The 27,647-nt window shown below is 39.9% G+C and overlaps 1 protein-coding gene and 1 pseudogene across 1 annotated transcript in view; one reads left to right on the top strand and one right to left on the bottom strand.

Moving 5' to 3' along the window:
* TTC1 (tetratricopeptide repeat domain 1) overlaps positions 1-2,008 on the bottom strand; it is a 54,366-nt gene extending 52,358 nt beyond the window's left edge. Inside the window, exon 1 of the mRNA XM_073231656.1 lies at positions 1,913-2,008. The gene's annotated coding sequence lies outside the window, so the exon portion shown is untranslated. The remainder of the gene's footprint in view (positions 1-1,912) is intronic.
* LOC108403737 (small ribosomal subunit protein eS26-like) lies at positions 2,002-23,742 on the top strand (annotated as a pseudogene).
* The last annotated feature ends 3,905 nt before the right edge of the window (positions 23,743-27,647 follow it).

Genomic DNA, 27,647 nt, shown 5'->3' with positions numbered 1-27,647 from the left:
GGGAATATAGACATCTTCAGTGAGATCAGTTAAAACTCAAAAGGCCAGCAGCAACTTGGCCTGGAATGTCTGAGTGTTCTGCAGATAAAGAAAAGTGTCTCAGCATAACCCGTGACTTCACTGTATCCATTTAAATCATGACACTGTAAAATTTACCTTAGCCGGCTAAAAGGCCCAGCTTATTTTAACTGTACCTATGTGCTATATTTCCTTCTCTGATCCTAACCAAGTAATCTGCAACCTCGGAAAAAGACTAATTTAGTAAGCAAGCCCAACTATAGACAGCCCAAGAAGTTAAGAAGAATCTTAATTTACTTCAGCAAAAGGCAACAACCCCGCCCACCTTAGGGGCAGGGTAGGCGGTCTTAATTGACATACTCTCAGAGGGAAACTGTTATCTTGAGAAAGAATCAGAGCAGAAAATTTCTTCTATTACTCATCAAAAATGAGCATTCTGGGACCACTCAACAAGTCTGCACCCCTAACCCTTTACCCTCATTCCTGAAAAATCTTCAACCGCGCATAAAACCCCTAGACAATGAGCCAACCACGGACCCTCTTGTCCCCTCCTGGCGTGACCCAGGAGCTCTCTTACTTTATCTCTAAATAAAAGCCTGTACCTTGCTCTCCTACCTTCAGTGTTTGTGAAGCTCATTCTTCGGCTTCATGAACAAGAACCCCAGCCTCACCATGGTACTTATCTTTGCTAACCAAAAGAAATCCGAAGAGGATTTTCGCTTTTACACAAAAAAGCCATTACCATACTAATGCAAGTCTTTCATAAAAGCAAAGTGGTGTATGGCAAACTTCTGGAAATTGGAGGGTACTTGGTTTTACACCATTTTGGCCTAAGAATGGTCTCATAGGAACGCTTTACTTTCTGATAGCAGGGGGAACTTGTATTTAAAAAAAAAAATCCTACCTATCACACCTAAAACTTCTGTATCAAAGCCCAAAACACACCCTAACTTCCTCTCACTGAAATTCATTACTTAAAAAAGGTTTATCGTAAGCTTATAAATAATGCCAAGCCTCATTTTAACTGATACTCCTTTCAGAGTGTCATAAAAGCAACAGAAGAAACTGATTTAACGGTGACCCCACCCACTTTCCACCGCTCGCATTCTGTCGGGGTAGCAAAAAATAGGCAGAAGCTAAAACAACAGCAAGAGTAAAAAAGACCTGATTTTTATTCAGAATGAACAGCTAAGTCGTAAACAAGAAATTATGGCCTGTCTTTCCAGCACCACCACCATCACCACCACCACCACCACCAGAGACTCAAAAATAAACTTCGGGTGGAGCTCAAAATGCAACCCTTGCCAAAATTTCAGTGATCAACTTCACCCAGGCTATAACGGAAGAGCAGCCTGGCACAGGTGCTCCTAACCAGGATCCCCGTGCGCGTCAGAATTAGGCACTAAAAGAGTGCTTCTCAATCCTGACTAGCACAACGTAACACTTGGGACGCTTTTGCAAGTACTGCTATCCAGATCTTATCGTACACGGATTCTAATTTTCTGGTCTGCCGGACAGAATATCTGTATTTTTAAAAGGCATCCCAGGTGATCCCTATGTCCAGCCAATTGAGAACCACTGCAGCAGAAGCTGAGTCATACCGTCAGCAGCCCCGCCTTTCTGGTCTCAGCAAAATCACGCCAACGACCTTTGTGTGGGTACAAGAGCCCGAATTAACCCCAGCTCGTCCCACGAAAACTTAAATCAGCAAGATCTCAATACGGAGATTTCGCCTCTATAGCAATGCTTTGTTCCTCCCCGCTCCCAGGTCTTATGGTAGAAAGTAGAGTTTGAGGCCCCAAAGGTTAAGGAGGGGGCCACCCCCCGATTCCCAACAATTCGTCTCGGGGGTGCGTCCCTCACCACCTAGCGCACAGATCAAGCGGCTACTCACAACTTCACAGCTTCTCTCGTCTTCACCTTCCCAGCGTCTGAGATCCTCTACTTCCGCTCAGTCAAGTGTACTTCCGTCGGCGCGGACCAATGGCGTTGCTGTTAGCAAAGCATTCTGGGAAATGTAGTGGACCCCTCAGGGAAAGAAGGACTCGCTGTCTGTGTGTGACGTCATTGTACAGCTTGAAATGCGAGTGACGGGTTCCATCTTGGGTTACGGCAAGACTGCGCGTTACTCTGCGAAAATACAAAAAAGAAAGCTGTTATTTGCTTTTCCCATACTCCTTCTCTCCCGAATGTACAATGTTTTCCAGAGACTGTGTGTCATGTGATAGTTCAATGGATTGAATACAGAAGGAGCTTTGAGAATTCAGCTGTCTTCTATTAGACCAGAGATTTGAGAAAAAGTAAAACAGTGCCACTCTTCTTATTATACATACTTTTTGTTTTGGAAAATAATTAGTATTTATAAAAAGATTATTTATGTTAGCATATAATGGTGTATTGTTATTTAAATGAATAAGAACTATTTTTTTTCAATTCTAACTTCTAGTACAGTAAATATTGGTAGGTAGACCCCAAATAAAGAAAAGCTTTTTGTAGTCTTTAATGATATTTAAGAGTGTTAAGGAGTCCTAGAACCAAAAGCAAACTGTTGCCTTATACATTTATCCAAGAAATATTTATTGAATGTTTATCAGACCCAGGCATTGTGCTGGAAAATGTGTAACTGAGATATCCCTTAAAGTAGCCAGGCAAGTAAGCAGCAAAAACAGAGTATTAATAGTTTTCTGAATCACAGAACCTACTGCAGAGATGGCTGGGAGGGACTTTCTCAGGAAGGATATCAAACTTGTTTTTTGAATTTTTGTGTAAATGAGGTTATGCATACCATTGTATTTGTGTGTAAATTAAAAGCTTTAATGTTCTAAAAGTAAACATGAAAGATATATCAGAATTTTTGAAACCTTTTAATATTTCTTAATTTTTAAAATACAGCAGGAACTTAAAAAGTTTAAGTGGTTAGGCCTCTTATGATCTGTAAGAAGTCCTGATAACTAAATTCTGATGTAATAGAAAGGCTGTGAATTTTTGGAGCAAAATAAGTAAGCAAATAGGTAAATAGATAAAGTTTTGTTATAATGTCAGCCTTATTACTTTACTAGCTGTCTAACTTTGGATGATATTCTAGTAGCTAACATCTATTGATTATGTGTTTATTTGGTGGCACATGCTGTGAAAACATGCTTTAGATGGATTATTTGATTATTTGAATCTGGCTCTGGCATTTGACTAACTGTGACTTTGGGGCAAATTACTTAATGCTTCTAAGTTTGACACATAACTTTACCTTGTTTATAAAATTTGGATTGGTAACACTGGTACCTCCATCCTAAATTTGTTGGAGAAAGAAATAACATTAATCTACAGGACAAGGAGCACAGAGCTAGGCTCATAGTACTTAATGAATGTTAGAGACAGTGATAATATGTGACAAGCCTTGTGAAAGTAGCTGGATACAAGAGACCTACTAAGATACAGTCCTGCTGTCTCCTGTCACCAGGAGCTCATAGGTTAGTGGGGGACAGGGGAGAAGGGGGATTAAAAGCACTACTGAACTTAAAGGAAGAAGCAATCCACTCTTTACTCTTTTTTTTTTTTTTTTCCAGCAAGAACCAACAACCAATTGGTCCAGTTCGGTAAGTCTTCATGATATTTGAGTTAGGCTATTTTGGGGAATGATAAATAGCTGAATATTGCTGAAGTAGAGAGCGTGAAGCAAGAAACAAATTTATACAAGCCCACCAATCAGTTCCTGGAACCACAGAGATTTTGGCTCTTACTGTTTACAACCACTCTAAAGGGAATGGAAATATTCTGTTGTTATTTTTGCTGGGTAGAGACTGTATCTGTCTTGTTTACAGCTGTAAGGGATCAATGGACATGGGTGAATGATCCTCTTTCTGGACTTTATGGCCGAAACGGTAACTCAGTGCTCTGCTAAGTTGCATAAAGAGATCTTGACACTTCTGGAATTACCTTATAGGATAGTTGTAAGAATTAAATGGTGTTATGTCTCATCTAAAATATAGAATGAAGTGCTCAAGATAGAAAAAAAGTTCTTTAATATTAATAACACTTAGCATAAACTTGCTGTTATTATAATCACTATTGTTAATGAAAGTCTCACCATATTATCACTGTTACAATAATTTACTACTAATAATAGTAACTTGATTACTATTACAAGTGTTACTAACGATAATGAATATTATTAATAATGATAATATTTGTGAAACTTTCATTCACATTCCCCGAAATGCACCTAAGAGCATTCACATCTAAAGCACATAGGGACTGAGCACTGAAGTTTGTTGAAAGAAGAGAAGCTGAACAGGAATGAACCAATAGTCAGTGCATTGTACTAGCCCCAGTGGTGTGTACAGCAATAAACCAGGAGAGTGGCAAAGGAACCATTTCTCTTTGCTTTTCTTTCTAGGGGGAGCAGTTGGGTGACTTCTCAGTGGCTCATGTCTTTCTCTCAATCTTTAAGTAGTTGCTCACTTGGTTTGTGACCAGCTCTGTGCTGGGAGCAGGGCGGGGACCAGGGAGAGGTGAGCTAGTCTCACCCATGGCTGGAAGTGATGGAGGATACAAGAGAAGGAGTTTTACACTCAAGGTGGTGCTTTGGGTCACTGCCATGACAACTGGGTTTGCTGTCCAGTATGGTGGTTAAGAGTGTGGGCTCTGGAGTCAGACTGCCTGGGTTTACATCCTCATCTGTCTCTTAGCAACTGTGTGACCTGATCTTGGACAGGTCACTGAGCCTTGATACCTACTTCATAAAGTTTCATGAGGCTTAAATGAGGTAACGAACCTGTAGCACTTTGTAGAGACTTGGCACCAACTTTAACCTAAAATAAATTTCCTTGTGGAAAATGTTTAGGCAGAGATGGAAATCACTCTTGACTCCCCTAGTGAATTATTATTCAGATACTGTGTTAAACTTTGGGAGGCTCTGTGCATCTATGGTCCCTGGAGCTATAGATTTAAATCTATGCTAGACTGACTCAGATCTTTCTGTGCCCAAAGTGGATACATTAATACCATGAGGCTTACTGAGTGTGGCATTAGGGAGAAAGCTTTACACACTGGGATCCTCTAAGTCCTGGCCTCCATTTTCCACCTTCCCCCAGAGTTGGGGTACCTGAACTTGCCAAAATAGAGTCCAATATCCAGGAATAGTCAGGGATGCCAAAAGAATTCCTTGGGGATGTGATGTATAAAAACACATAACTAGGATGTAGTTCCTATATTTCTATAGTGTTTTCAAAAGATGCTATTGTTCTATATTTTTTTCTCAGTTCCAATCTTTAAATTAAGATTTCTAACAGGAGACATTATTAACAGTTAACATTCTGTGCATTTAAATTTATAGATTTCTGTTTTCCCTTAGATCAGCATGTTTAATACCAATACAATGTAAGCCACATATGTAATTTAAAAATTTCTGGTAGCAGCTTTAAAACAATAAAATATGTGAAATTTATATCTTATTTTATCTAACTCAATATACCCAAAATGTTATCATTTGAGCATATGATCAACATAAAAATTATGAAGAGAAAAATTTCATATTCTGTTTTTCATACTAACTCTTTGGGATCACATATGGACTTTACTGTCGGTACATCTCAATTTGAAAATTTTCATGGTAAATATTTGAATCTGTACTCAGATTTCATAACGTTTACGGTTAAAAAAGTTTATATATCCAAGTTTTTCAAATGTATTTCCCAATGACAGAATCAGACATTAAATTAGTTCTTAAATTAAAATTAAATTTAATTACAATGAAATAAAACATGAAATCCCTGAAAAGAAGTCCAAATTTTAGCCACATTTCAAATGTTCAGTAGCTACATGAAACTAGTGTCAACTGTGTTAGGACAGGCTTGGACTTTCCAGAACGCAGCTCAGATTCACAGAGAACTTATAGTGTTGGGGGTTTGTACTCATGATTTTACATTTGTAATTATAGTAATCCTTACAACAGACTCCCTACTTTCACCTTTGTTTCCTATAATCTCTTCACCATGCAGTAACCAGACCGATCTTTTAAAAACATGAATCTTGTACAAGTCTTCACTGTTTTCATTGGCTTATCACTCTGATTACAGAAAAATCTAAAATTCCTTATCATGACCCATAAGACCTGTGTGATCTGGTCTCTATGTCTTTGACCTCATCTTGTACCACTTTCCCTCTTAATATGCTGTACTGTAAAATGTGTTCCTAAAAACAACAATATTTTCCCCATCTACAGACCTTTGTGCTCAATGTTCCCTCTGCCTGATAACCATTTGACATTTCTTCCCATGGTTTGCTCATTCTTGTTCTTCAGGTCTTGCCTCCATACCACTTAAGTAGCTCAGTCTGTCATGTCACCCTGTGCATCTCCTTCATATCATTTATCACATCTGTAACAATCTTGAGTACTTATTTATGCAATGATTATAGACTGTAAGAGCTGCAAGGATCAAGATTTTGTCTGTCTCCTTTGCTATGAAATCCCTAGAGCCTAGCACAGTGCCTCGTGCCCAATAGGCACTTAAATATTGTATCAGTGGATGATGCTGGTAGGTAGTATTATTAATGATGGGACCAAGGCCCAGAGAAGTTAAAAGTTTTCCTCAAGTTTACACAGCTAGTGGAATAGAAAAAGGACATAAAACTGAGTCTAACCACGAAGTCTATTTTTTTTAAAGAACAAATCTATTTTTCTATTTATCTGTTCTTCAGATAGAGTAACCTTAACTGAAAAAAGGAGAAGTGGTTTTGAAGGTGATTTATAGCTATAGAAATATATATGGATATATACTTGGCAGGAAAATTCAGCAGTTTTTCAGTGTCAAGCAAATGGCTCAAAGCCTGGTTAAAGATGAGGCCTTTAAGGCTGGATGGGTGCAGGTACCTCATAAAATGGAGACTGACAGTCTTGGAGGGAGTCATCCAGAAGACTGCCAAAACGAGAATCCTGTACCCACTTGCCGGACCACCCAACCCCTCTTTGCCCTCAGCTTGGGTCATTTGGACCAAGAAAGGGAATTTGTGCACTAACCATAAATGGAATGACTGAGCTAGCACATTTTTTTCCCCTGGGACTCATCAGCTGGACCAAACAATTTATTTTGAGTTAGGAAACATACTTCCTTCCAACTCTCACTTTACTATATTACATGTCAGTGCCTATCTTAAAGCATAAACCATTGTGTTCTTGAAGTACAAACGTTCACAAGTTCAGGCAGCAGGCCAATTTGGGTCCAGCAGGAAGCAAGGACAGGAGTCAGAAGGAAGAAGAAGGGGACATGTGCTGAGTGCCAACTGGCTGTCAAGCACTGTGCAGAATATTCTCATCTGTTGTCCCACTCTTGCTGAATCCTCTCAGGCTCCCTCTCAAGTGGAGGGCAATCTTTTCACTCCAGAAAGGAAGGTGGTTTCTTTGTAATCCTCTGTTCAGGTCAAAGCAGAGGCACTGGATGTTTGGGGAACGAAGTAATATAATTAACACATTAAATGTGGTGGGGTGATAACTACCCTAATTTTGAAGTAGTGATGAGCATAAAACAACACCTTAACATATGTGAAACAACTCTAATAGGCTATGAAAAATCTGTGATTTCTTTTGGTGAAAAAGTCACAAGTTCTGTTAATATTCCTGTGGTCTGTTGCCTACAGTCATAATATAAAGAAATGCTAAATTTCAACTAGAAGTTAGTGACAATAAGAATGTAATATTTTTCCCTATCCAAATGCATGACCATCTCCAGTGAATCTTTTTGTTTGCATTTTTTGTTAGATATATTCCTAGGAGTGGAATTGCTGAGTTAGTGGGTACATACATGCAGGTGTACTTTTCATGCTCCAGTGAATCTTTTCCATGGCCCCATAAAGGTCTGCAGACCCTGGGTTAAGAATTATTTATCTAGTCCAGTCCCTTATAAAACAGATGAGAAAAGTGAGGGTGGCTGAAAGACAGTGATTTATCTAGAATTACTTAGCTATGTAATAGTGGGGATTGAACTAGAACCCAGGGTTGAAAAAGCCTTCTTTACAGGGCTATTATGTAGAGTAAATGCATCAATATATGTAAATGCTTAAAACAGTAGCAGGCACACAATAGCTACCTTGCAGAAAGCAGTGTCCACATGACACAGAAGGATAAGATGGAACTTTCTGGAAATCTTCAAAGGGGGACAGAGGCAGCTGTATGTGCCTTTGTCCTTGTCCCTTTTCTGCCTGAAGAGGGACATTATGACTACATTAGGAGGATGGAACAGGCAAACTCTAGAAGGGACACAGGCCTCTCCTGACAGGTAGAGTGGCCACACCATCTAAGGACGGCCTACCTCCAGGCTTCTCACATGAGAGAAACAAAACAAAAAGCTTCTGACTATTCAAGCCACTGTTACTTATGTTCTGATATGTGAAGCTAAACTCAGCCAAACCCTGACACATACCTCTTCCTGGCTGGGTGACTGATCCTCTTTGAGCCTCTCATCAATAAAAGCACCATTCAAGGTTTTTTGACGAGGCTTAGAGGATCCAAAAGACTTAACTCAGCGCCTGGCCCAGTTTCATGGGCATAGAGAAAGGCAGTTGTTACCATTATTGTTTTAGTGCCTTGCAGTTCAGTGTGGTTCTGCTGTGTCGGTTCGCAGCTTCAACCCACACACGGCCTCACAGCGCTCCCTGCGCCCCACCTTCCTGCTGCAGTGCTGGTACGCATGCCTCCAGCTCAGCTTTGATTAAATGCTTATCATGGCTCATGAAAGGAACAGTTTATGAAAATGCTGACAGACAAAACAGCTAACAATCACAGACATGGAGGCAACTAGGTTTATGAAATTCAGGGGACTAAAGCAACTTCTCATTTATTCCTCAATTTTCTTGCAAAAGGCCCTGAGGAGTTATTTCTGCCACCAGTGCTGACTTCAGTGGAAGAATGTGGGATGAGAAGTGAGTAGAGAAGTTGTGGGGGGCTTCAAAGGGCCTTTAGACTCCCAATACCACTGCCCACTCCCTCCGCCCCCTGCTCCGAGGGCCCCTCTGCAGCACCTTCTGTATCTGAGCTGGAGGCCCATGGGTCGTGCAGAGCACCTGTAAGCCCACAGGCCTTAGAGGGGGCCAACAGGTTAAGACATACTTGCCACAGGATTGCCTTGTTTCCTCACCCGGCCCTTTTCCTTCCCTTAGCACTATGGTCTGGGACCACTCGGGATGCTGGTGCCGGCCAAGGTAGGCTTCCTTCTGCATGAGGCCTAGAAATGAGGCAGATGGCACTTAGCACTCAGGGCTGGTTGAGCCTCTGTCGTACTGGACAGGATAAAATGTGGCACTTCTCCCAACTAATATCCTTTTATCGTCATCATCTTTTAAAAGAAGACCATTTAAAAAATTCAGGTAAAAGAACAGGGCTAACTTGGAATCCCAGCACCACTTACCGTAAGTGGTGTTAACAGCAGTGTGCTGTGTATCCTTCCAGAAAACTTCTGTATACTGACTGTTATGGACTGAATTGTTCCCCCTAAATTCATATGTTGAAACCTTCACTCTGGTGTGGCTGTATTTGGAGATAGAACCTATAAGGAGGTAGTGAAGGTTAAATGAGTTCATAAGGGTGGGGCTGTATTCCAATAGGACTGATGTCCTCATAAGAGGAAGAGGTCTGGGGATGTGCACTCACAGAGAAAAGGCCACGTGAGACACGGTGAGAAGGTGGCCATCTGAAGCCTCATGGAACAACCCTGCTGACATCTTGATCTTAGATGTCCAGCCTCCAGAACTGTGAGAAAATAAATTTCTGTTGTTTTAAGCCACCCAGTCTGTGGTATTTTGTTGTGGAAGCCCAAGCTAATATAATGACTTAATTATATAAGTACACAGCAGGACAATTAATTCAAAATATTCCATTGTGTTCAACCCTCTATATTTTTCCTTTTCTCCTTTTACCAAATAGGCAAGCTCTTGCAGTTCCTTAGCTCAGGGATAGCTAATGTGTTCCTTCTCTTAAGAGGTTTTATTTGTTTTGTCTTCCCATGAATATTACATGAAAATGTTCGTTTGCCCACATTCTCCCAAAAGTAAATTGTCAAACTTCATCCTTTAGATTTTGTTTAGTGAGGATGAGAAAGAACTGATTTTCCATAAACAAAAATTCATAGAAACAGAATAATCACCCAGTAGTGCCCCACGCCACTGGCAAAGCAGAATTAATGTTCTAAGAAAAAATTCAGAAGAGCGTCTCTGACTGCTCCATGTACTTAATCTCTCTTTAACTGTCTTTTGCAATTTTCCTGAACCAGACAACTTTTGGGAAGCAGGTTAAAGGATGCAAAATTAAGATAAATCACTCACTTTTCATGAACAGGCCCATACTCTGCCTTATTTGACTTCAGAATTTCAGCTGAAGTGGGGTTCCCACTGACTTTGTGAGCAAAACTTCAATTATTTTCAGCATATTCTTGTCCTATCCCACTTGCGTGGTTCAAATGAATGAACTGCTCTTTACCTGCGGATACCTAGAGAGAAAAGATATTCATTATTTTCTGGCATGGGCAAAAAGGAAAAGCAGGAAATGGCGCCAGTTGTCCACCTCCCACTTCCCTCTCTTCTGACCTCTGGGCAGAAGACATACATGGATTGGGGACTCTTCTATATGGAGGCTTCTTGCCCCAAGGTTCCTAACTCCTCCTGGATCAGTGCTCAGAACTTGGGTGTCCCCACCCCACATCTGGGAGAGCAGAGGATGGGCCTGGTTGGGGGCATCTGCTGAAGAACGGCTGCCATGACAGACTCCAGCAGCACGGGGTCCTTTCCCACCCTGACCTTGTAGTCTTGGGCATCACACCAGAATCAGCTTCTTACTGCCCACGTCTTCCAAGTTTATAACCAGGACTATTTCGATCACTGGAGCTGAGGTCAGTTAATGAGGGTTTTCTTTTGGTTGGGTTGTGCTGGGGTAGTGTACAAAGTTGTATTTCGATTTGTGACATTTTGAGTCGAAACATTATCACTGTTTGAACACCTACTTTCTGTTTGTTTCACTCTGTTTTTAAAGGGAGAAGAAATATTTGTATGAGAACGGTCCCAAGCACAGGCCGAGCTAGAGCTTTAGGAAATATGCTCTGTGCTGTGATTAACTCCATTTTGCTGACTAACAAAACATGCGCATTGCACATAGTTAGAGTTAAGAAAGACTGGATTTAAAACCAAAAAAGTCTCTGCACAAACAACTGTCTTTTAGAGCAGGAATGAGACCAATGAACTTTTCCACTGATTTATCCCAGTGATGTTTTAGCATTTCTTATACATCCTCCATCCACCGGGAAGGTACACTGTTGGTTTGCTACTGAATCCAGCTGTCTACACTAAAATCCTGGGGCTTTCACAGTATCAATTTGAAGGACATTTGGAACCCCTCAGAATATTTTCTCTTATCTAGGAGAATTTTTCTAAAGGCTATAGCACAGTGAATTGCTTTTGTTATACCTTAAAATGAACAGCCTTTTATATCTTAGATTTCAAAATGGTGTTCATTTGGGTACTTCTTAGTAATCACTGCTCTGAGGGGTTTTGGAATAGAAGGAAGGGTGAGAAGAAATATGAGGGCTGTAGAGGCTGCTTGGAGCCATTTTGACCTCACTCCTCACAGGCCCTGACGCTGCTGCTAGCATCTTCTTGGGAGGGTAACTAGAGCCAGCAGTATGAGCACAACTCATGAAGACCTGTTTCTAGGAGATTCTCTAATTTCTGGAGGTAAAGTGGGATTTGGGATGCAGTTAGATTGATCAGGCATTCTTTTCACCATCAGTCCATCCCTTCCCTTGGTGGGAACTTCCATGATGAGTCACACCAGAGTCCCCAGTTACCCTCAGGGACAGCTAGAAAGGCCTTGGACTAGAAGCCAGCTCCTGCCTCTTCAACTTTAATTTCCAAACCACAGGCCTCGCTGGCTCACTCTGCATGCTCTATTTTAGTGACACAGTGACAGGGTGGGGGTGGATAGGGGCTAGTACAATATGAGTCCTAACCAGAACTTTGTCCACAGGCTATAATTTTTAAAGGTTTGATGGACACAGTTCCTGAGAAGTAACAGATGTAATTGAAGTGTAGTATTTCATAAACTTTGGTCATTAGCACAGCCATATCATGATTTTTGCTATTTCTGCAGCCCTCTATTATTTATGTCAATTTAAAAATAATTTCATCACTTAATAAAATTTATTTGGAAAGGAAAATTTAATGTCATCTGCATAGTTGAAATACTAGTGTCACTTGCCCTGAAGAGACGTTTTCAGTAAAGTTAAATACAATAAAAACAAAGCAGTATTATTAAATTTGAGCTCTGAGGCTGCCTGTCTAAAGCTCTGAGCCCGAGGTCTGCTATTTCTTTACTTAAAAAGAAAAAAAAAAATATATATATATAAAGAGAGAGAGAGGGATTGGTAAGTATTAGAGGGGTGTTAGGGATTTACTAACACCAAAGTGAGACTTTCAACTTGATGTGACCAGAAGGAATGAGAAGAAAATACTTTCTCATTTGATGGTCTAACATTACTGCTTATTCAGTGTTTACTGTAATCATCCTACGGATGGGCAGAGTACAAAGTACACTACCTGGGCACTTATGGCATCTTAGAAACTAGGAGGGCATAATGAGATCAATTTCCTTCTGGCATCGAGGAAGGGGAAATGAGGATAACTTACTTAATTTTTTTTGTTGTAGAAAAAGACACATAACATGAAATTTACTATTAGTGAATCAGCCCTGGCAACCATCAGTCTGTTTTCTGTCCTTATGGATTTTCTGACTCTAGATATTTCATGTAAATGGAATCATACAATATGTGGCCTTTTGTGTCAGGCTTCTTTCACTTAGCATGATGTTTTTGAGGTTCATCTATGTTGTAGTATGTATCAGTACTTCATTCCTTTTTTTTTATCGCAGCACTTAAATTTTTTTTATTAAGGTATGATTGATATACACTCTTATGAAGATTTCACATGAAAAAGCAATGTGGTTACTACATTCACCCACATTATCAAGTCCCCACCCATACCCCAATGCAGTCACTGTCCATCAGTGTAGCAAGTTGCCAGAGATCCACTATGTCCCTTCTCTGTGATACACTGTTCTCCCCATGATCCCCCACACCATGTGTACTAATCATGATACCCCTAAGTCCCCTTTTTCCTCCCTCCCCACCTGCCCTCCCACACCCCTCCCCTTTGGTAACCACTAGTTCCTTCTTGGAGTATCTTGAGTCTGCTGCCATTTTGCTTTATTGTTATACTCCACGAATGAGGGAAATAATTTGGCACTTGTCTTTCTCCTCCTGCTAATATCACTGAGCATAATGTCCTCCAGCTCCATCCATGTTGTTGCAAATGGTAGGATTTGTTTCTTTCTTATGGCTGAATAGTATTCCATTGTATATATGTACCACATCTTCTTTATCCATTCATCTACAGATGGACATTTAGGTTGCTTTCATATCTTGGCTATTGTAAAAAGTGCTGCGATGAACATAGGGGTGCATATGTCTTTTTGAATCTGAGAAGTTGTATTCTTTGGGTATATTCCAAGAAGTGGGATTCTGGGGTCAAATGGTATTTCTCTTTTTAGTTTTTTGAGGAACCTCCATATTACTTTCCACAATGGTTGAACTAACTTACATTCCCACCAGCAGTGTGGGAGGGTTCCCCTTTCTCCACATCCTCGCCAACATTTGTTGTTCTTAGTCTTTTCAATGCTGGCCATCCTTACTGGTGTGAGGTGATATCTCATTGTGGTTTTAATTTGCATTTCCCTGCTGATTAGTGATGTGGAGCATTTTTTCATGTGCCTGTTGGCCATCTGAATTTCTTCTTTGGAGAACTGTCTCTTCATCTCCTTTGCCCATTTTTTAATTGGGTTATTTGCTTTTTGGATGTTGAGGTGTGTAAGTTCTTTATATATTTTGGATGTTAACCCCTTGTCGGATATGTGATTTACAAATATACTCTTACCTCATTCCTTTTTATGGCTGGATAATATTCCATTGTATGGACATACCACATTTGTTTATCCATTTATCAGTTGATGGGCTTTGGGTTATTTCTACCTTTTGGTTATTGTGCAGAGTACTGCTATGAACATTCATGTACAATTTTTTGTATGAGTTCCTGTTTTCAATACCTGTGGGTACATACCCAACAGGGGAATTGCTGGGCCAAATGGTCATTCAATGTTTAAGTTACGTTGGAACTGCCAACCTGTTTTTCAGAGGGGCTGCACCAGTTTACACCAGCAATATACAAGGGTTCCAGTTTCTCCATTTTATTACCGACCCTGTTATTTTCTGTGTTTTTGCTATTGTTTTAAATTATAGCCATCTTAGTGAGGTGGATAACTAATTTTGATGGTGCGTAAACTCTCCATTCCTTCTCTAATCCATTTTTCACCCAGCAGCCAAATTAATCTTTCTAAAATGCACATATGATCACATCATCACCTTTTCACTCCCAGTTTCTTATGATGAAGACAAAAATATATCCAGGAGGCGGAGCCAGGATGGCGGCGTGAGTAGAGCAGTGGAAATCTCCTCCCAAAAACACATACAGCTATGAAAATATAACAAAGAAAACTCTTCCTAGAATAGAGACCAGAGGACACAGGACAACATCCAGACCACATCCACACCTGCAAGAACCCAGGGCCTTGTGAAAGGGGTAAGATACAAGCCCCGGCCCGGCGGGACCCGAGCGCCCCTCCCCCCGGCTCCCGGCGGGTGGAAAGAAACCGGAGCGGTTTTTTGTTTTTTGCTTTTTTTTGGTGAGTGCTTTTTGGAAGCCTTAAAGAGACAGGGATCCCGTTGCTAGGGAGGCAGGGTGGCAGGACCGGTGAGCGGGTGCCTGGGACCGGCGCCTGAGGACAAAGAATATCGTGCATTTTTCCCTGCGGGACCGGTGGGTGGGTGCCTGAGACTGGCGCCTGAGGACGGAGGAAATCGCGCGTTTCCCCCCCCTTTTTTTTTCTCTTTTTGGCGAGTGCTTTTTGGAAGCCTTAAAGAGACAGGGACCCCGGTGCTAGGGAGGCAGAGCAGCAGGACCGGTGAGCGGGTGCCTGGGACCGGCGCCTGAAGACAAGGAATATCGCGCGTTTTTCCCTGCAGGACCGGTTGGTGGGTGCTTTTTGGAAGCCTTGAAGGGACAGGGACCCCAGTGCTAGGGAGGCAGGGCAGCAGGACCAGTGAGCAGGTGCCTGGGACCGGCGCCTGAGGAAAAAAAAAAATTGTGTGTTTTTTCCTTTTTTTCCCCTTTTTTTCTTCTGTTCCCTCTCTCATTGTTGCTGTTGTTGTTTTGGTTTGGGGAGTGCTTTTTGCAAGTCTTAAAGGGGCATGACAGAACACTTAGATCAGAGGCAGGGAATCTGGGGATCTCTGGGCACTCTAACCCCCTGGGCAACAAGGAGCACAGAGGCCCATTACGGAGATAAATAGCCTCCCGGCCGCTCCCCCTCCAATGGGGCACCACCACTTTGGAGGAGCAGCCCCAGCCAGGCCACGCCCACAGCTACAGCGGAGATAAACTTCATAGCAAACGGGCAGGAAGCAGAAGCCCTGCCTGCGCACAGCAGACAATCAATAAGCCACTAGAGATCGCTATTCTCCCAGGAGAGGAAGGCCACAAACAAACAAGAAGGGAAGCTCTTCCAGCGGCCACTTGTACCAGCTCTGCAAACTATCTCTATCACCATGAAAAGGCAAAACTACAGGCAGACAAAGATCACAGAGACAACACCTGAGAAGGAGACAGACCTAACCAGTCCTCCTGAAAAAGAATTCAAAATAAAAATCATGAACATGCTGACAGAGATGCAGAGAAAAATGCAAGAGCAATGGGATGAGATGCAGAGAAAAATGCAAGAGCAATGGGATGAAGTCCGGAGGGAGATCACAGATGTTAGGAAGGAGATCTCAGAAGTGAAACAATCCCTGGAAGGATTTATAAGCAGAATGGATAAGATGCAAGAGGCCATTGAAGTAATAGAAACCAGAGAACAGGAATGTATAGAAGCTGACATAGAGAGAGATAAAAGGATCTCCAGGAATGAAACAACACTAAGAGAACTATGTGACCAAGCCAAAAGGAATAATATTTGTATTATAGGGGTACCAGAAGAAGAAGAAAGAGGAAAAGGGATAGAAAGTCTCTTTGAAGAAATAATTGCTGAAAACTTCCCCAAACTGGGGGAGGAAATAATCGAACAGACCATGGAATTACACAGAACCCCCAACAGAAAGGATCCAAGGAGGACAACACCAAGACACATAGTAATTAAAATGGCAAGGATCAAGGACAAGGAAAGAGTTTTAAAGGCAGCTAGAGAGAAAAAGGTCACCTATAAAGGAAAACACATCAGGCTAACATCAGACTTCTCGACAGAAACCCTACAGGCCAGAAGAGAATGGCATGATATACTTAATGCAATGAAACATAAGGGCCTTGAACCAAGGATACTATATCCAGCACAACTATCATTTAAATATGATGGTGGGATTAAACAATTCCCAGACAAGGAAAAGCTGAGGGATTTTGCTACCCACAAACCACCTCTACAGGGCATCCTACAGGGACTGCTCTAGATGGGAGCACTCCTAAAAAGAGCACAGAACAAAACACACAACATATGAAGAAGGGAGGAGGAGGAATAAGAAGGGAGAGAAGAAAAGAATCTCCAGACAGTGTATATAACAGCTCAATAAGCGAGCTAAGTTAGGCAGTAAGATACTGAAGAAGCTATCCTTGAACCTTTGGTAACCACGAATCTAAAGCCTGCAATGGCAATAAGTACATATCTCTCAATAGTCACCCTAAATGTAAATGGACTTAATGCACCAATCAAAGACACAGAGTAATAGAATGGATAAAAAAGCAAGACACATCTATATGCTGCTTACAAGAAACTCACCTTAAACCCAAAGATAAGCATAGACTAAAAGTCAAGGGATGGAAAAACATATTTCAGGCAAACAACAGTGAGAAGAAAGCAGGGGTTGCAGTACTAATATCAGACAAAATAGACTTCAAAACAAAGAAAGTAACAAGAGATAAAGAAGGATACTACATAATGATAAAGGGCTCAGTCCAACAAGAGGATATAACCATTCTAAATATATATGCACCCAATACAGGAGCACCAGCATATGTGAAGCAAATACTAACAGAACTAAGGAGGGAAATAGACTGCAATACATTCATTTTAGGAGACTTCAACACACCACTCACCCCAAAGGAGAGATCCACTGGGCAGAAAATAAGTAAGGACCCACGGGCACTGAACAACACACTAGAACAGATGGACCTAATAGACATCTATAGAACTCTACATCCAAAAGCAACAGGATACACATTCTTCTCAAGTGCACATGGAACATTCTCCAGAATAGACCACATACTAGCTCACAAAAAGAGCCTCAGTAAATTCCAAAATATTGAAATTCTACCAACCAATTTTTCAGACCACAAAGGTATAAAAGTAGAAATAAATTCTACAAAGAAAACAAAAAGGCTCACAAACACATGGAGGCTTAACAACATGCTACTAAGTAATCAATGGATCAATGAACAGATCAAAATAGAGATCGAGGAATATATAGAAACAAATGACAACAACAACACTAAGCCCCAACTTTTGTGGGACGCAGCAAAAGCAGTCTTAAGAGGAAAGTATATAGCAATCCAGGCACACTTGAAGAAGGAAGAACAATCCCAAATGAATAGTCTAACATCACAATTATCGAAACTGGAAAAAGAAGAACAAATGAGGCCTAAAGTCAGCAGAAGGAGGGACATAATAAAGATCAGAGAAGAAATAAACAAAATTGAGAAGAATAAAACAATAGCAAAAATCAACGAAACCAAGAGGTGGTTCTTTGAGAAAATAAACAAAATAGATAAGCCTCTAGCCAAACTTATTAAGAGAAAAAGAGAATCAACACAAATCAACATAATCAGAAGTGTGAATGGAAAAATCACGACAGACTCCACAGAAATACAAAGAATTATTAAAGACTACTATGAAAACCTATATGCCAACAAGCTGGAAAACCTAGAAGAAATGGACAACTTCCTAGAAAAATACAACCTTTCAAGACTGACCAAGGAAGAAACACAAAAGTTAAACAAACCAATTACGAGCAAAGAAATTGAAACGGTAATCAAAAAACTACCCAAGAACAAAACCCCGGGGCCGGACGGATTTTCCTCAGAATTTTATCAGACACACAGAGAAGACATAATACCCATTCTCCTTAAAGTGTTTCAAAAAATAGAAGAGGAGGGAATACTCCCAAACTCATTCTATGAAGCCAACATCACCCTAATACCAAAATCAGGCAAAGACCCCACCAAAAAAGAAAATTACAGACCAATATCCCTGATGAATGTAGATGCAAAAATACTCAATAAAATATTAGCAAACAGAATTCAACAGTATATCAAAAGGATCATACACTATGACCAACTGGGGTTCATCCCAGGGATGCAAGGATGGTACAACATTCGAAAATCCATCAACATCATCCACCACATCAACAAAAAGAAAGACAAAAACCACATGATCATCTCTATAGATGCTGAAAAAGCATTTGACAAAATTCAACATCCATTCATGATAAAACCTCTCAGCAAAATGGTAATAGAAGGCAAGTACCTCAACATAATAAAGGCCATATATGATAAACCCACAGCCAGCATTATACTGAACAGCGAGAAGCTGAAAGCATTTCCTCTGAGATCGGGAACAAGACAGGGTTGCCCACTCTCCCCACTCTTATTCAACATAGTGCTGGAGGTCCTAGCCACGGCAATCAGACAAAACAAAGAAATACAAGGAATCCAGATTGGTAAAGAAGAAGTTAAACTGTCACTATTTGCATATGATATGATACTGTACATAAAAAACCCTAAAGACTCCACTCCAAAACTACTAGAACTGATATCGGAATACAGCAAAGTTGTAGGATACAAAATTAACACACAGAAATCTGTAGCTTTCCTATACACTAACAATGAATCAATAGAAAGAGAAATCAGGGAAACAATTCCATTCACCATTGCATCAAAAAGAATAAAATACCTAGGAATAAACCTAACCAAAGAAGTGAAAGACTTACACTCTGAAAACTACAAGTCACTCTTAAGAGAAATTAAAGGGGACAGTAATAAATGGAAACTCATCCCATGCTCATGGCTATGAAGAATTAATATCGTCAAAATGGCCATCCTGCCCAAAGCAATATACAGATTTGATGCAATCCCTATCAAATTACCAGCAACATTCTTCAATGAATTGGAACAAATAATTCAAAAATTCATATGGAAACACCAAAGACCCTGAATAGCCAAAGCAATCCTGAAAAAGAAGAATAAAGTAGGGGGGATCTCACTCCCCAACTTCAAGCTCTACTACAAAGCCATAGTAATCAAGACAATTTGGTACTGGCACAAGAACAGAGCCACAGACCAGTGGAACAGATTAGAGACTCCAGAAATTAACCCAAACAAATATGGTCAATTAATATTTGATAAAGGAGCCATGGACATACAATGGGGAAATGCCAGTCTCTTCAACAGATGGTGTTGGCAAAACTGGACAGCTACGTGTAGGAGAATGAAACTGGACCATTGTCTAACCCCATATACAAAGGTAAACTCAAAATGAATCAAAGACCTGAATATAAGTCATGAAACCATTAAACTCTTGGAAAAAAACATAGGCAAAAACCTCTTAGACATAAACATGAGTGACCTCTTCTTGAACATATCTCCCCAGGCAAGGAAAACAACAGCAAAAATGAGCAAGTGGGACTACATTAAGCTGAAAAGCATCTGTACAGCGAAAGACACCATCAATAGAACAAAAAGGAACCCTACAGTTTGGGAGAATATATTTGAAAATGACAGATCCGATAAAGGCTTGACGTCCAGAATATATAAAGAGCTCACATGCCTCAACAAACAAAAAACAAATAACCCAATTAAAAAATGGGCAGAGGAACTGAACAGACAGTTCTCTAAAAAAGAAATACAGATGGCCAACAGACACATGAAAAGATGCTCCACATCGCTAATTATCAGAAAAATGCAAATTAAAACTACATTGAGGTATCACCTCACACCAGTAAGGATGGCTGCCATCCAAAAGACAAACAACAACAAATGTTGGCGAGGCTGTGGAGATAGGGGAACCCTCCTACACTGCTGGTGGGAATGTAAATTAGTTGAACCATTGTGGAAAGCAGTTTGGAGGTTCATCAAAATGCTCAAAACAGACCTACCATCTGACCCAGGAATTCCACTCCTAGGAATTTACCCTAAGAACGCAGTGATCAAGTTTGAGAAAGACAGGTGCACCCCTATGTTTATCGCTGCACTATTTACAGTAGCCAAGAATTGGAAGCAACCTAAATGTCCATTGGTAGATGAATGGATAAAGAAGATGTGGTACATATATCACAATGGAATACTATTCAGCCATAAGAAGTGGAAAAATCCAACCATTCGCAGCAACATGGATGAAGCTGGAGAGTATTATGCTCAGTGAAATAAGCCAAGCAGAGAAAGAGAAATACCGAATGTTTTCACTCATCTGAGTAGTATAAGAACAAAGGAAAAACTGAAGGAACAAAACAGCAGCGGAATTATAGAACCCAAAAATGGACTAACAGGTACCAAAGGGAAAGGAACTGGGGAGGATGGGTGGGCAGGGAGGGATAAGGGGGGGGGAAGAAGAAGGGGGTATTAAGATTAGCATGCATGGGGGGGAGGGAGAAAGGGGAGGGTGGGCTGCACAACACAGAGAGGACAAGTAGGGATTCTACAACATTTTGCTAAGCTGATGGACAGGAACCGTAATGTGGTTGTTAGGGGGGAACTGATATAGGGGAGAGCATAGTAAACATAGTACTCTTCATGTAAGTGTAGATTAAAGATTAAAAAAAAAAAGGGAAGAAAGAAAGAAAAGGGGGATTACTCCTTGGTAGGATAAAACTATTGGTAAATCAAAGATCAACACATGTTTTAAATATCCTTAATGTTGATCACTTAAAGGGTGTCAGATGATCAGCTATGGAGGTACTCTTTTCTGATAATATTCCTTTCTCTTAATAAAAAGAAAAAAAAAAAGGCAGTCCCTGTGTGCTGACCTCCAATGAGTTCTGCACAGTGGTATAGAGGGCATGTCAAAGTGTGGGCAAAGGGTCTGTTTGTTTCTATGCAGAAGATCAAGGCCTAGCTTGGATACCCAGAAAATGAACTAAGATACGATATGAGGAGGAGCTTCCGGCATCAGCACTCTCTGGAGGACTCGTGCCAGGGGATGATCATCAAAAAGCCTCCACAGGGATCCGGGCGATGCTGCGGTTGTGGCTGCGTCCACCCCACCGTCTCCTGGACTTGCCATAGGAATGAGGAGGAAGATGTCTAGGCTGGCATGTGCACACAGTGAGACAACAAATTTGACCAGATCTGTACTGTTGGAACTCAACCAGGAGTTGGGAGGGGTGCAAGTTGTAGCACTCCAAAATCTTATGACTAGAGACTATCTACGGTTAAAAGAACATATGGGATGTGAACAGATCCCAGAAATGGGCTGCTTTAATTTGTCTGATTTTTCTCAGACTGTTCAAGTACAGTAGGACAATATCCATCATATCATAGACAAATTTTCACAAATGCCTAGGGTGCCTAAATGGTTTTCTTGGCTTCACTGGAGATGGATGGTAATTATAGATTTGCTTTGTTTATGTCACCGTATTCCTATTATGTTAATATGTGTGTGCAAATTAGTTAGTAGTTTAAAACCTATACATACTTAAGGTACTCTACACGAAGATATGTCAAAGAAATAATCAATCTTCCCATGTTTTCTTCCATATGCTACCTCTATAGCTTTTCTTCTTCCTTCCTAATTACAGCCCTTAAATAGAATTCGTGCCTCATATCGAATTTACCAAGTATCATAATTCCTCCAGGTGGTAAAGATACCTCGAGACAAGTGCTGGGCATAGAAGCCACAGGGCATAAATCTGCAAAGAAGTAAAAAGCTAACCTTTTCAAACAATATGGCTTCTCTCTCACTTACCAACTTTACATTTCCCTGTATGGCCCCGGAAGATGACTGGTTAGCCAGAGACGGGTAAGATTCCTCAAGGGAGGAACAACCTAAGACAGGCACAGTCACAGGGGGGCCATCAGGTGAGAATTTGGGGATCAACAGAGGTGAGGCTCAGAACCTCACCCCCCTGCTTTGAGAGAAATCTTCTGCATCCGTGGATGTTTTGCTGCCCTTGTCTAGCCTGGATTAATACTTAGTCCATAGGCACACACCTGATCATCTGATCATCTACATTTGCCCTCTTACAGCACTAAACTATGTTTTCTACCTTTATCTTGCATCTACCTACCACTTCAGCATTTTATTAAAAATAAAAAAATAATAACAATAAAGGGAGAAATGTGGGATCAACATATAAATCAAGTATAAAAATCAAACGAATATTCATATTTGACCTGATTGTTTATAGTTCATAATGCGTGATCAAAACTGAATGTTTCTGTGATGAATGCCCTTGTACTGTTCATCATGTAAGAATTTATTCACTATGTAAGAATTCGTTCACCATGTAAGAACTTGTTCGTTATGCTTCAGAAGATTGGAGACTGACGAGAATTAGGCTTGAGATGAATTAATGATTGTATATTGAGCGTTGACCCCCCCATACTGAATTTTATTGTTGTTAACAACCATTTGATCAATAAATATGAGAGATGCCCTCTCAAAAAAAAAAAATAGGAAAAAAAAATATATCCAAAGTCTTCCAGATCCTACCTGCCTGGCCCCTGCCTGCCTTTTGAGCAGCACCATCCACACCCTTGCTAGAGCTGTTGAAGGGCAGTTCCTTCTGCCTTTAAGGCTCCCTTCCCACCCTTTCAAAGCTCAGCTCAAGCTTCATTCCTTCAGGAAAGTCACCTCCTAACACTCCCCTTCCTGAACACGGCCAGGAGCTTGCTTCTGAACTCTCAGATCAGTGTGTAACCCTTACCCCTGTCTGCAGTTATACATTTATTCATGTCATTATTTGATCTGTGGGGAGCTCCACCTTCTCTCTGCTTGCGGAGATGAGAGAGCCAATGAAGCCTTGGAAGTTGCTTGAACTTAGAGCAATTGTCTCCTTCCTCTCTATTCTGTTCTCCCAGTGAAAGCCTCTGCTAATTTTCCCTTTCTCTGCATTCCTTACCTCAAAGACCACCTGTTTGTTCCCACAAGCCTCATCAGAAAAGTAGGGTTATCTGCCAGGTTTTTTTTCTTCTTAAATTAAAAATTACTCATAGGACAATAAAAAGCATGGACTATAAAATTTAAGCATTGATAAATTGGCTCTCTTAGGCCTCTCTGACAACATAGCCAAAAAAGGAAGGAGTAATGGTTATGCCAAAAAGGGCAGCAGCCACATGCAGCCTGCCTGCTATACTAACGGTGCCCACATATGCCCAAGGACAAGGCCGTTAAGAAGTTTGTCATTTGAATCATAGTAGAGGCTACTTCTGTTGAGGATATTTCCAAAGCTGTATCTTTGATGCTTATGTGTTTCCTAAGGTGTATGCAAACTTCACAGCAAGGTGGTCAAGAATCAGTTTGGTGAGGCACAGAGGGACCAAACACCCCCATCCCAATTTAGACCTGTGGGTGCTGCCCCATGACCTCCATCAAAGCCCATATAAGGAGCTAAGTCCTTAAGGACCGAAGAAAAATTGTTCTCTGAAAAAAATATAAAATAGATATTATACTTAAAAAAATTGATAAATTGCACTTCACCAAAATTAAATATGACCACTTTAAAAAAGACACTGTTTAAGAAATAAAAAGACAATACTTAACTGGAGAAAATATTTGCAAAGCATATATATGTTAAAATAATTGGACCTAAAATATATAAAGAACTCTTACAACTCAATAGAAAGATTAAAAAAAAAACAATAAAATGCACAAAGATTTGGGCACAATGCCAGAGAAGATGGACAGAGGCAAATAAGCAGGTAGAAAAATGTTCAATATTATTAGTCATTAAAGAAATGCAAATTAAAGCCACAAGAGAGACTATCTACTAACTAGATGACTAAGATAAAAAAGACTAAAATGCTCGATGTTGTGAGGATATGGAGTTACTAGAAATCTTAGACACTAAGGGATACAAAATGGGGTGCAAAATGGTACAGCAATTTTGGAAAACAGCTTGGCAGTTTTTATAAAAGTAAACATACACTTACTATACAACTCCACACTTTCACTTCTAGGTATTTACCCAAGAGAAGGGAAAACATACATATGTCCATGCACAAAGACCTGTATGCAAATGTTTGTAACAGTTTTATTTATAATACCCTAAAACAGAAAATAACTCAGTGTCCACAAACTAGGAAATTAATAAAAAATGTGGTATATCCACATAATGGAATACTACTTATCAATGAAAAGGAATAAATTAACTGATACATGCAACAGCAGGGATAAATCTCATAAGTATCATGGTAAGTGGACAAAGTCAGATGCAGAAGGCTACATATAGTAAGTTTCATTTATATGACACTGGGGAAAATTATAGGGAATACCAGTTGTTGCCAGGACTGTGTGTGTGGGGAAACTGACTACATAGGCATGTGAGAAGTATTTTGGGGGTGATGAAAATGTTCTATACCTTGACTGTGGTGTTGGTTACATGACTGCATACAATTGTCAAAACTTAAACCACACACTTAAAAAAGAGTGCATTTTATTTTGTATAGACTATACCCCAATAAAATGGAACTTTAAAAACTTGAAGTTCAACAACAAAAATAACTCAATTAAAAAATGGGCAAAGGACTTAAATAGACATTTTTTCAAGGAACATATACAAATGGACAACAAGCATTTGAAAATGTACTCAACATCATTAATCACCAGGGAACTACAAATTGAAACCACAATAAGATACCATCTTACACCCATTCCAATGGTTACTATTAAAAAACCCTAGAAAATAACAATAACGAGTGTTGGTGAAGATTGTGGAGAAATTAGAACCCTTGTGCATGATTGGTGGGAATGTAAAATGGTGCTGCTACTGTGAAAAACAGTACAGCAGTTTCCCAAAAGATTAGAATTACCATATGATTCAGAAATTCCATTTCTGAATGTATATCTAAAATAACTCAAAGCAAGGGTTTGAAGAGATATTCAAAAACTCATGTTCATAGCAGCATTATTCACAAAAGCCAAAAGATGGAAGCAACCCATGTGCCATCAATGGATGAATGGACAAACAAGATGTAGTATATACATAGAATGGAAATGGCATTTCTCTTTTTAGGTTTTTGAGAATCCTCCATACTGCTTTCCACAAAGGTTGAAGTAATTTATAATCCCACCATCAGCATAGTGGGGTTCCCCTTTCTCCACATCCTCGCCAACATTTGTTGTTGTTTGCATTTTGGATAGTGGTGATTCTTACTGGTGTGAGGTGATATCTCATTGTGGTTTTAATTTGCATTTTTCTGATGATTAGTGATGTGGAGCATCTTTTTATGTGCCTGTTGGCCATCTGAATTTCTTCTTTGGAGAAGTGTCTGTTCAGATCCTCTGCCTATTTTTTAATTGGGTCATTTGCTTTTGTTTGTTGAAGTGCATGAGCTCTTTGTATATTTTGGATATGAACTCCTTATCAGATACATCATTTATGAATATATTCTCCAATACTGTAGGATGCCTTTTTGTTCTACTGATGGTGCCTTTTTCTGTACAGAAGTTTTTTAGTTTGATGTAGTCCCACTTGTTCATTTTTGCTTTTGTGTCCCTTGCCTGTGGAGATATGTTCATGAAGAAGTTGTTCATGTTTATATTCAAGAGAGTTTTGCCTATATATTCTAAAAGTTTTATGGTTTCATGACTTACATTCAGGTCTTTGATCCATTTTGAATTTACTTTTGTGTATGGAGTTAGAGAGTAATCCAGTTTCATTTTCTTACATGTAGCTGTCCAGTTTTGCCAACACCAGCTGTTGAAGAGGCTGTCATTTCCCCATTGTATATCAATGGCTCCTTTATCATATATTAATTGACTGTATATGCTTGGGTTAATATATGGACTCTCTCTTCTCTTCCACTGGTCTATGGGTCTGTTCTTGTGCCAGTATAAAATTGTCTTGATTACTGTGGCTTTGTAGTAGAGCTTGAAGTTGGGAAGCCAAATCCCCTCTGCTTTATTCTTCCTTCTCAGGATTGCTTTGGCTACTGGGGGTCTTTTAGTGGTTCCATATGAATTTTAGAACTTTCTGTTCCAATTCATTGAAGAATGCTTTTGGTATTTTGATAGGCATTGCATTGAATCTGTAGATTGCTTTAGGCAGGATAGCCATTTTAACAATATTAATTCTTCCTACCCAAGAGCATGGGATGAATTTCCATTATAGTACCCTCTTTAATTTCTATTAGAAGTGTCTTATAGTTTTCAGGGTATAGGTCTTTCACTTCCTTGGTTAGGTTTATTCCTAGGTATTTTATTCTTTTTGATGCAATTGTGAATGGAATTGTTTTCCCGATTTCTCTTTCTGCTAGTTAATGGTTAGTGTATAGGAATGCAACAGATTTCTGAGTATTAATTTTGTATTGTACAGTTTTCCTGAATTCAGATATTAGATGTAGTAGTTTTGGTGTGGATTCTTTAGGGTTTTTTATGTACAATGTTATGTCATCTGCATACAGTGACAGTTTAACTTCTTCTTTACCAATCTGGATGCCTTTTATTTCTTTGTGCTGTCTGATTGCCATGGCTAGGACCTCCAGGACTACGTTGAATAAAAATCGGGAGAGTGGGCATCCTTGTCTTGTTCTTGAACTTAGAGGAAAAGCTTGCAGCTTCTCACTGTTAAGTATGATGTTGGCTGTGGGTCTGTCATATATAGCCTTTGTTATATTGAGGTACTTGCCCTCTATACCCATGTTGTTGAGAGTTTTTATCATAAATGGATGTTGAATCTTGTTGAATGCTTTTTCAGCATCTATGGAAACGATCATGTGGTTTTTGTCCTTTTTGCTGATGTGGTGGATGATGTTGATGGATTTTCAAATGTTGTACCATCCTTGCATCTCTGAGATGAATCCCACTTGATCATGGTGTATGATCCTATTGATGTATTTTTTAATTCAGTTTGCTAATATTTTGAGTATTTTTGCATCTATGTTCATCAGGGATATTGGTGTGTAGTTTTCTTTTTTTGTGGTGTCTTTGCCTGATTTTGGTATTATAGTGATGCTGGCTTCATAGTATGAGTTTAAAGTATTCCCTCCTCTTCTATTTTTTGGAAAACTCTAAGTAGAATGGGTATAATGTCTTCTTTAAATGTCTGATAAAATCCAGCAGTAAATCCATCTTGTCTGGGGGTTTTGTTCTTGGGTAGTTTTTTGATTACTGATTCAATTTCATTCCTGGTAATTTGTCTGTTTAGATTTTCTGTTTCTTTCTGGGTCAGTCTTGGAAGGTTGTATTATTCTAGAAAGTTTTCCATTTCTTCTAGGTTATCCAGTTTGTTAGCATATAGATTTTCATAGTTGTCTCTAATAATTCTTTGTATTTCTGTGGTGTCCATTGT

This window comes from Manis javanica, chromosome 1, assembly GCF_040802235.1.
Source record: "Manis javanica isolate MJ-LG chromosome 1, MJ_LKY, whole genome shotgun sequence".
NCBI lineage: Eukaryota > Metazoa > Chordata > Mammalia > Pholidota > Manidae > Manis > Manis javanica.
The sequence above is the reverse complement of the archived record's forward strand: the minus strand, read 5'-3'. Positions and strand labels throughout refer to the sequence as shown.